Source organism: Bos javanicus, chromosome 26 (genome assembly GCF_032452875.1).
Source record: "Bos javanicus breed banteng chromosome 26, ARS-OSU_banteng_1.0, whole genome shotgun sequence".
NCBI classification, from domain to species: domain Eukaryota; kingdom Metazoa; phylum Chordata; class Mammalia; order Artiodactyla; family Bovidae; genus Bos; species Bos javanicus.
This window is the reverse complement of record NC_083893.1, coordinates 50,065,474-50,074,691: the sequence shown is the minus strand read 5'-3', so window position 1 is coordinate 50,074,691 and position 9,218 is coordinate 50,065,474. Positions and strand designations below refer to the sequence as shown.

General features: G+C 46.4%; 1 long non-coding RNA gene across 1 annotated transcript; it reads left to right on the top strand.

Moving 5' to 3' along the window:
• The first annotated feature begins 400 nt into the window (after nt 1–400).
• Nucleotides 401–8,066, top strand: LOC133239573 (uncharacterized). The gene is made up of 2 exons (XR_009733893.1): nt 401–5,237; nt 7,919–8,066. It is a non-coding gene; the product is annotated as an uncharacterized LOC133239573 (long non-coding RNA).
• The last annotated feature ends 1,152 nt before the right edge of the window (nt 8,067–9,218 follow it).

Below are 9,218 nucleotides of genomic sequence, written 5' to 3'. Positions count from 1 at the left end.
TCCCTTCTCCAGCAGCTCTTCCTGACCCAGGAATCAAACCAGGGTCTCTTGCATTGCAGACAGATTCTTTCCTAGCTGAGCTACCAGGGAAGCCCACTCTTTTCAGAAATGTAAAGCAAAAATAAAACCTCATCACTGCTTTAATTAAAATGTTTATGCTCATTAATTCCCTTTCTTTGATGATCTGTATTAACTTTCTCACCCCTTTTTAAAAGTGAATGACATGCTTGCTGCTGCTGCTGCTAAGTCGCTTCAGTTGTGTCCGACTCTGTGCGACCCCATAGACAGCAGCCCAAGAGGCTCCCCCGTCCCTGGGATTCTCCAGGCAAGAACACTGGAGTGGGTTGCCATTTCCTTCTCCAATGCTTGAAAGTGAAAAGTGAAAGTGGATATGGTTAAAAATGAGTACTCATCATCTGTTTTTTTCACCTAAATTTTCCACGCCATTCTCAGGGAACTTAATAGCTCTGGGGCAGGTATCCTCGTGACTCCCTGAGAAGCCGCAGCGTATTAAAGCACTTCCTAGGCGCCAGCACTGTACTACATGCAGCTCAAGATGCAGAACTCACACTCCTGCCTCTCAGTTGTAGCTTTCCATCTGGAGAGCTAGATAAAACGGGCTGAAGTCTGTTTCCAGCCTGCCTAAGTAGCATCCTCACCAAGTTCTCTGAATATCCCAGGCTCTCCCGTTTTCACGGTTGCCTCTGACCTCCTGCTACTGTGAGTCTCTCTTCTTGTTCCACACATTGTCCCTCTTCTGTAGCATTAACTGACCCAAACAAGCATCTCAGCTTTTTCTTAATTCCCAACAGCAGCAACAAAAAAATCCATTTTTATGAGACCTATATACAGCAGATATAGTTGAAAAATTAAAAATCAAATAAAAATATTCAGAGATTAATATTTATAATGCATAAAAAGCTTTTAAAAATGATTTTTAAAAAATTCAGCAGAAAAATGGACAAGAGATACAATCTGACAATTCATGGAAGAAATGGAAATAGATCTCAATTGTGTAACTGTAAGGAAATGCAAATTACAGCATTAAAATTGACATTAAAATGGCAACAATGAACAAGACGTAGGTTCTCAGCATGCGCAGTGAAGGTTTAGGTGAGAGCGTCTCTGGAGGACGACCTGGGCCACTTGGAGAGGTGACGCCCAAGGCCTGAGTGTCCGGAGTCTTCAGCCACAGACATGCCTGCAGGGCAGATGGAGGGACTGTCTCTTTAATACAGCATCTTCTGTAAGAGCAAAATCTGGAACCTACTCATAGAGGGCTTGTTAAATAAATCAGTAATTCATCCAACTGAATACTGTGCAACCATCAGAAAGGGTCCAATTGAGTTATGCAAGAAGGCACAGCTTTTTAAACCATTTTTAACCGTAAAAATCCATGAAATTAGAAGATGCTTGCGTCTTGGAAGGAAAGCTATGACAAACCTAGCCAGTGTATTAAAAAGCAGAGACATCACTTTGCCAACAAACATCTGTATAGTCAAAGCTATGGCTTTTCCAGTAGTCATGTATAGATGTGAGAGTTGTACCATAAAGAAGGCTGAGCACTGGAGAATTGATGCTTTTGAACTGTGGTGTTGGAGAAGAATCTTGAGAGGACCTTGGACAGCAAGAAGATCAAACCTGTCGATCCTACAGGAAATCAGTCCTGAATATTCACTGGAAGGACTGATGCTGAAGCTCCAATATTTTGGCCACCTGATGCTAAGAGCTGACTCACCGGAAAGGACCCAGATTCTGGGAAAGATTGAGGGCAGGAGGAGAAGAGGGTGGCAGAGGAGGAGATGGCTGGATAGCATTAATGGACACGATTGAGCAAACTCCGGGAGACTGTGAAGGATGGAGGAGCCTGGTGTGCTGCAGTCCAGGGGGGTCACAAAGAGTCGGACACGACTGAGTGGCTGAACAACAACAGCAGCAGCTGGGTTCTGGTCCCAGAACAGCTGGGCTGAAACCCTGGCCTCGGCACCACCAGCTGTGTGTCCCCGGGCCAGCGACCACACCTTCTGAGATCCACAGTGGGCATCTGTACCCACAGCAGCAGGAGCCCTCGCATCTCCAGGGGCCATGTGCAGGGCCGAGTGGGCAGAGGGCACGCAGAGCTCAGAAGCAAGTCTGGGTCACTGCACGTCTCACATCACACACTGGGGACGCAGACGGGCAGCAGCAAAACACCACCGAGAGCAGGACGCAGCCTGTGCGAGGGACTTGGAGACTGCTGCTCACACACAAACCAGGCCCTGAAACAAGAGTACACAGAGGTACACGAACAGGAAACGGTCTAGAAATGCACACACCCTGCTCAGGGTGGTCACCTCTGGGCAGCGATGACCGGGACGTTTGGTATCACTTTTTTTACGCCTGCATCATTTGAGTTACTGTAAATAATGAACGCTCTGCTTCTGTATTCTGAGACAAAACCAATAAATTCCAGGAAAGATGAGAGGCAACAGATAATCTTGAAACCCGCCCTGTTCTGTTATTCCTATTGCTGGAGGCTAGCTGTAAAGCAGTCGTTCTCAAAGTGCGGTCTGTGGACCCCTGGGGGTACCCTTGAACCTCTCTGAGGCCTACGAGGTCAAAACGACTTTCACAATAATGTGAATGCTGCACCTGCCATTGTCACTGTGTTGTCAGCGCATGAAGGACGAGAAGCAGCAGCGGCCGCAGCTGGCGTCCAGCACCGTCAGCAGCACGGCTGCTCGCCTCGCCCACAGCAGGGAGAGAAGGAAAAGCCAGTTTTACTCAGGAACATCCTTGATGACCAGGCAGACGAGTTGATTTTCTCAATCCCAGTGCCTGAGTGTGAGGCTTCTCAGGGTCTTCATGGTCCTACCATCCCAGTGCTTGAGAGTGAGGCTTTTCAGGGTCTTCGTGGTCCTACAATCCCAGTGCCTGAGTGTGGGTTTTCTCAGGGTTTCTGTGGTCCTACCATGCCAGTGCTTGAGTGTGAGGCTTTTGAGGGTCTCTGTGGTCCTACCTTCCCAGTGCCTGAGTGTGGGGCTTTTCAGGGTCTTTGTGGTCCTACCTTCCCAGTGCCTGAGTGTGAGGCTTTTCAGGGTCTCTGTGGTCCTACAATCCCAGTTCCTGAGTGTGGGGCTTTTCAGGGTCTCTGTGGTCCTACAATCCCAGTTCCTGAGTGTGGGGCTTTTCAGGGTCTCTGTGGTCCTACAATCCCAGTGCCTGAGTGTGAGGCTTTTCAGGGTCTTCGTGTTCCTACCTTCCCAGTGCCTGAGTGGGGCTTTTCAGGGTCTCTGTGGTCCGATGTGCGACACGCGCACAGCGTGTCTGCTGTGTCCAGGGTGCTGCGATGGGCCCGAGGGGGAGTCCAGGCGCGGCCGCGGTGCTGCAGTCACTGTTCAGGGCGCCACTCGTCTGAGACAGCAACGGACCAACGGCACTTATTCACACTTTGACTCTGGAGCAAATTTTCTTAAAAACGAACAAAGTGAGCTACTCTCTACACAGAAACTGGACAGGGTGCGCTGCCGATTATAAAATCCAAGCTTTCGAGAGCATCTGAACTCTTGAAAATGTGTTTTGACTACTACTACTTTGACAAATTCCCACTTTTAAGACTGCTGATGAGATCAGTATTCGTTTTCTCGATCTTGTACAATGAAATATATCAACATTTAGAAGATATGAATGAATACCAACACATCCAGAGTATAACTTACAGAAGCCACCACGTGCCCAGTTCTGCTGTAGTGCTGGCACTAAGGTGGAGTATTAGGGACTTCCTTGGTGGTACGGCGGTTAGGACACCCCACTTCTGTTGCAGGGGGCATACGTTCAATCCCTGGTGGGGGAACTAAGATCCCGTATGGTAAGAAGCACGGTCAAAATATAAAACAAGTAAACAAACAGTGGATTACCCATAATCACGTGAAAAGGCCATTAAATCATCCCTCCCTTTTCTAATGACATTTAAGTGTGAGGCCAGATCTTCATGTATTTCAATAAAACAACTGTTAACAAATTGAATGCAGAAGCAGATATGGAAATCTAGCTGCATCCTATTAAGCCCCACATTTAAAACGCTTGCATCATGTAAGACAAAGCACTGTTCTCTATCTTTGTTTTGAGAAAGCTGTTTTTCACTAAAATATGTTAAGATGTAATAGATTATTACAATGAAATAGTAAATCCTTTCAGTTGTCCTAATTTCCAGCACAGTAAATATTGACAGACATAACCCTCATGGCCTTAAAAATTACTAAGAATATAAAACCAAGAGGTTTTGGAACCAAAAGGCTTTGAGAACCACTGGCTTAGCATAGGGCAGGCAACCACCATCTGAAATCAAAACCTGGCCCTTGCTGGTCGGTAGATACCAGTCCTGGCGCACAGCCCCGCCCTTGTGGTCTGGAAGCAGTGGTCCCAGCCCAGGGTCCTCATGCTCCTGGGGCCTGAGGCTGCTTTCCTGCTAGAGGCATAGCTGAACTGAGCAGATGAGACAAAGAAGACCAGCCTGCAAAGTCTGGAAGACTTACTCTTGGGCACTTTAAAAAGAACTAGAAACCTCTGAGTTAGAGTAAGCCCGCATTCCCAGCCTTTGCTGCTGCAGTAACACAGCCCTAAGCATTTCGGTCTCCACCCTCACCCCATCACCACCCATTCTCCAAAGGCCAGAGTGACCTTCCGAGAAGCTGATGTTGCGCCTCTCCTCAGCACCTGAGAAGGCCTCAGCGCGGAGCTCCAGGCGCCCCCTCCCGCCATCAGCCTCTCCTCAGCACCTGAGAAGGCCTCAGCGCGGAGCTCCAGGCGCCCCCTCCCGCCATCAGCCTCTCCTTAGCACCTGAAAAGTCCTCAGCACGGAACTCCAGGCGCCCCCTCCCGCCTCGGGCCCTCCCCTCCTGCCAAACACTCCAGGTCCTGCTGCCCAGAATGCACCCACTTCACCCTCTCCGATTTCCACTCCAAGCCCTCACCCTGGACGCTCTCCTTCTCCCCACACCCAGGCTCCCTTTCACTCCCCACCCAAGTCTGTGTACCAGGCACACAGGCGCCTTCCCTCAGCACACCCTGCCCTCACTGTGGGGCAAGGGCCCATTTGCTGGCCAGTCGCTGTCTAAACAGAGGTTCCAAGATGGACACCGGATCTCTCCATCCCAACACGAGCGGCCCTTCAGGACTCCGCTGCGAGCTGTGCAGCCGAACCAAGTTGGAAGTCAGCCCCCATAACACCCTTCATTCTCCCAGGCCAGCTTCCTGAAGTAAGTTATTAAGTAACAGAGTAAGTTATGGAGAAGGAAATGGCCACCCACTCCAGTTTTCTTGCCTGGAGAATCCCATGGACAGAGGAGCCTGGCGGGCTACAGTCCATGGGGTTTAAGAGTCAGACACGACTTAGTGACTAAATCACCACCAGAGTAGGTTATTCTTCTATGCAAGAGGGTCTCAAAAAAAAAAAAAAAAGAAAAGAAAAACCAACATTTTCCTGTCATCAAAGAGAACACAACAAGTGTCCAGGGAGTGGAGAAAAGGGAGCCCCCACGCACTGTTGGGCAGGAATGTAAACTGGGGCAGCCACTGTGGAAAACAGCATGGAGGAGTCTCAAAAAACAAGTGGACTCACCACATGGCCCAGCAATCCCGCCACTGGGCACATACCTGCAAAGAACAAAGACATTAATGTGAAAAGATACATGCGCCCCAGTACTCACGGTAGCGTCACTACAATAGGGAAGATATGGAATCAGCCTAAGCGTCCGTTCATAGATGCACGGACAGAGTCGTGGCGCATACATACAGTGGTGATGACTTAGCCACGAAGAATGAGGTTTGCCATCTGCAGTGACACAGACGGCCTTGGAGGGGACTGTGCTTGGTGAAGTAAGTCAGACAGTCACTGAACGTTATCATTTATATGTGGAATCGAAAAACTACAACAAACTAAATATAACAAGATGAAGGAGACTAACAGAACAAACTAGAGGTTACGGGGGGATCTGGGGGGAAGTGAGAGGCACAAGCTACTCGGTATAAGACAGCCTCAAGGGGTACTGTACAGCATGCGGAGGCAGAGAACGTTCTGCAATGACTGTAAATGGAAAGTAGCCTTTAAACATTGTATAAAGAATGTTTTTAAAGACACCAACATCTTCACAGTTATCAGTTCCTGTGAGCCAGTTTGCCGAAGCTTTCCCTGCATCCTCTGGAATCTAACAAGCCTGTAAGGGTCACAGGAAGCTGCACCCTGTGTTACACGTGAGGCAGATGGGAAGTTACCTGTCAGGGTAGCACAAAGCTAGTCAGAAAGTTGAAAGGGATTTGTACCAAGTCTGTATCTCAATTAACACCAAGTTGAAGAGCAAGCCTAACCTGTAAGATAAGACTGGAGAACAAGCAGGATGCAGCCAGTGCTAAACACCATGACCTGCTAAGTGACAGGAAGGTCAGGCTCTGAGACAGAATACTGGGTGTGAAGAGTGGCTGGGCAGTGATTCACTGAGATCAGATGGATCCAGTCTGAGATGGATTTAGATGGATAAGTAGGTGTGGAAGGAGGACATGAAGCTAAAGCAGTACAGAAATCCATTTTTTTTTTTTTTTGGCCACCCCACTTGGCTTGCAGGATCTTAGTTCCCTGACCAGGGATTGAACCTGACCCCCAGCAGTGAAAGTCTAGAATGTCAATCACTAGACCACCAGGGAATTCCCAAGAAATTCCCCACTTTTTGAAAGCTTGCTGTATGTCATTTCACTTTAACAAAAGACCTGCATCAATAACCTGTCCTAGCTAACTGAAAGATATACAAAGATTTTCACTTTAGGAAAAAAAAAAAAAGCCTTCAGCGACTGTTTTGCAGTGCACCCTGAGCAGTGGGGGCCCCGGCATGCTCTGTCTCCAGGAACTACACCCAGCACCTCAGCGTCAGGCCAGCAGAGCTCTGGACTGTGTCTGATGTCTGGCCTCTACCTCGGCTCCTCTGTGCCTCCACCAGCAACATGTGTCTTAAGCAACTGCCTCTTCCCTTCACACCATTTCAGCTTACAGAAGGGCTCTGCAGATAGGATGGGCTCTGTAGACAGGCTCTTTCAGATAGGATGCCAAGGGAAACAGATATTCTACACTGGGAAAGAAACAGGAGCCAAGAGCAAGGGATGGGAAAGATCATTAAATAATAATAGAAAAACCAAGAGGTCAGGCCCCATGGAAGGGACCTGGGTGAGTGGAAGGGGAGGTCAGGAAAAAATAAGAAACTGCTACTTTCACATTTAAAAATAGGTACAAGCAAACCCAAACACCTTAAAGTACATGAGAGTTAATGAGCAGCTGCACCGAACACTCCAACAACACCTTACAGGTTCAAAAGCACTGCACTGCTTTATCTCAACAAAAACCCTATTATGTGATTTCCAGATAGGCAAGCTGAGGTTTAGAAAGGGCCTTCAAACTTGATAAATAGCAGACACAAACTGAACCCAGAACTTCCCATCAAAACAACAGATTTCAAAAGTCAAGGGATATGATCTGTCCCCACCATGAATCCTGGAAACCCGCACCTGATTATGTAACTAGGGTCAGTCCAGCTTCCTGACCGCACAGCCTGACTGCAGACAGACAACAGAGCTGTGCTCAGCAGGCGCAGCAAATGCATCAGTCTTAAGGAAACCATCTATCTCTGATTTCCTAAAGGCAGAATCTCCTAAATGAAATTGCAAGAATGTTACCAGATTGTTTTCTTGTTTGATGGCCTTCCCCACAAGATGCTTTCCTGAAGACCCTTTTTAGTGACACAGGTATAAATATTAAGTAAATGGGAATTCTAAAATTGAAGGTAGACACCAGACTGAAAATGATTCAAATAATCAGATAAGGTGTCCCACTGTGACTTAAAAAAAAAAAAAAAAGATCAATGATAAACACTGCATTTCTGTTTTCTTTTCACAGGAAACAACTCAATACTCCAGAAATAATGACTGAAAACTTGACTGAAAACTTCTGCATTCACAAATATGGTATTTCACCCATCTCCTTTTAACGTCTGTGAAGTCACATGTATCTAATAGTCAGTGAAACATACTGAACATTCCTGCTATTGATGCCCAGTGCTCTTAATTTTTGTTATCCTTCCCAATCTAAATGTTTCTTTCTTTCATAATATCTATGCAAACCCATTTAGGAAGGCTGGCCATCCCAGATTACCCAGATACCCCATATGATTTATACAACTTCCTAGACTCAAGCTTGAGTTTAGCAGATGAACCTTTAATTTTGTTAAGCGCTATTTCCTTAGAAAAAGATTAATGCCTAATTAAAAGGAATAGATTAGATTATGGATTAAGAAATTGATTATACAAAAACCTATTTAAATTTGGGCAACAGTTCATAGATAGAGTGCCTGATGAACTATGGACAGAGGTTCGTGACATTGTACAGGAGACAGGGATCAAGACCATCCCCATGGAAAAGAAATGCAAAAAAGCAAAATGGCTCTCTGGGGAGGCCTTACAAATAGCTGTGAAAAGAAGAGAGGCGAAAAGTAAAGGAGAAAAGGAAAGATATAAGCATCTGAATGCAGGTTCCAAAGAATAGCAAGGAGAGATAAGAAAGTCTTCCTCAGTGATCAATGCAAAGAAATAGAGGAAAACAACAGAATGGATCTTTTCAAGAAAATTAGAGATACCAAGGGAACATTTCATGCAAAGATGGGCTCAATAAAGGATAGAAATGGTATGGACCTAATAGAAGCAGAAGATATTAAGAAGAGGTGGCAAGAATACACAGAAGAACTGTACAAAAAAGATCTTCACGACCAAGATAATCACCATGGTGTGATCACTCACCTAGAGCCAGACATTCTGGAATGTGAAGTCAAGTGGGCCTTAGAAAGCATTACTACAAACAAAGCTAGTGGAGGTGATGGAATTCCAGTTGAGCTATTTCAAATCCTGAAAGATGATGCTGTGAAAGTGCTGCACTCAATATGCCAGCACATTTGGACAACTAAGCAGTGGCCACAGGACTGGAAAAGGTCAGTTTTCATTCTGATCCCAAAGAAAGGCAATGCCAAAGAATGCTCAAACTACAGCACAATTGCACTCATCTCACACGCTATTAAAGTAATGTTCAAAATTCTCCAAGCCAGGCTTCAGCAATACATGAACCGTTAACTTCCAGATGTTCAAGCTGGTTTTAGGAAAGGCAGAGGAACCAGAGATCAAATTGCCAACATCCACTGGATCATGGA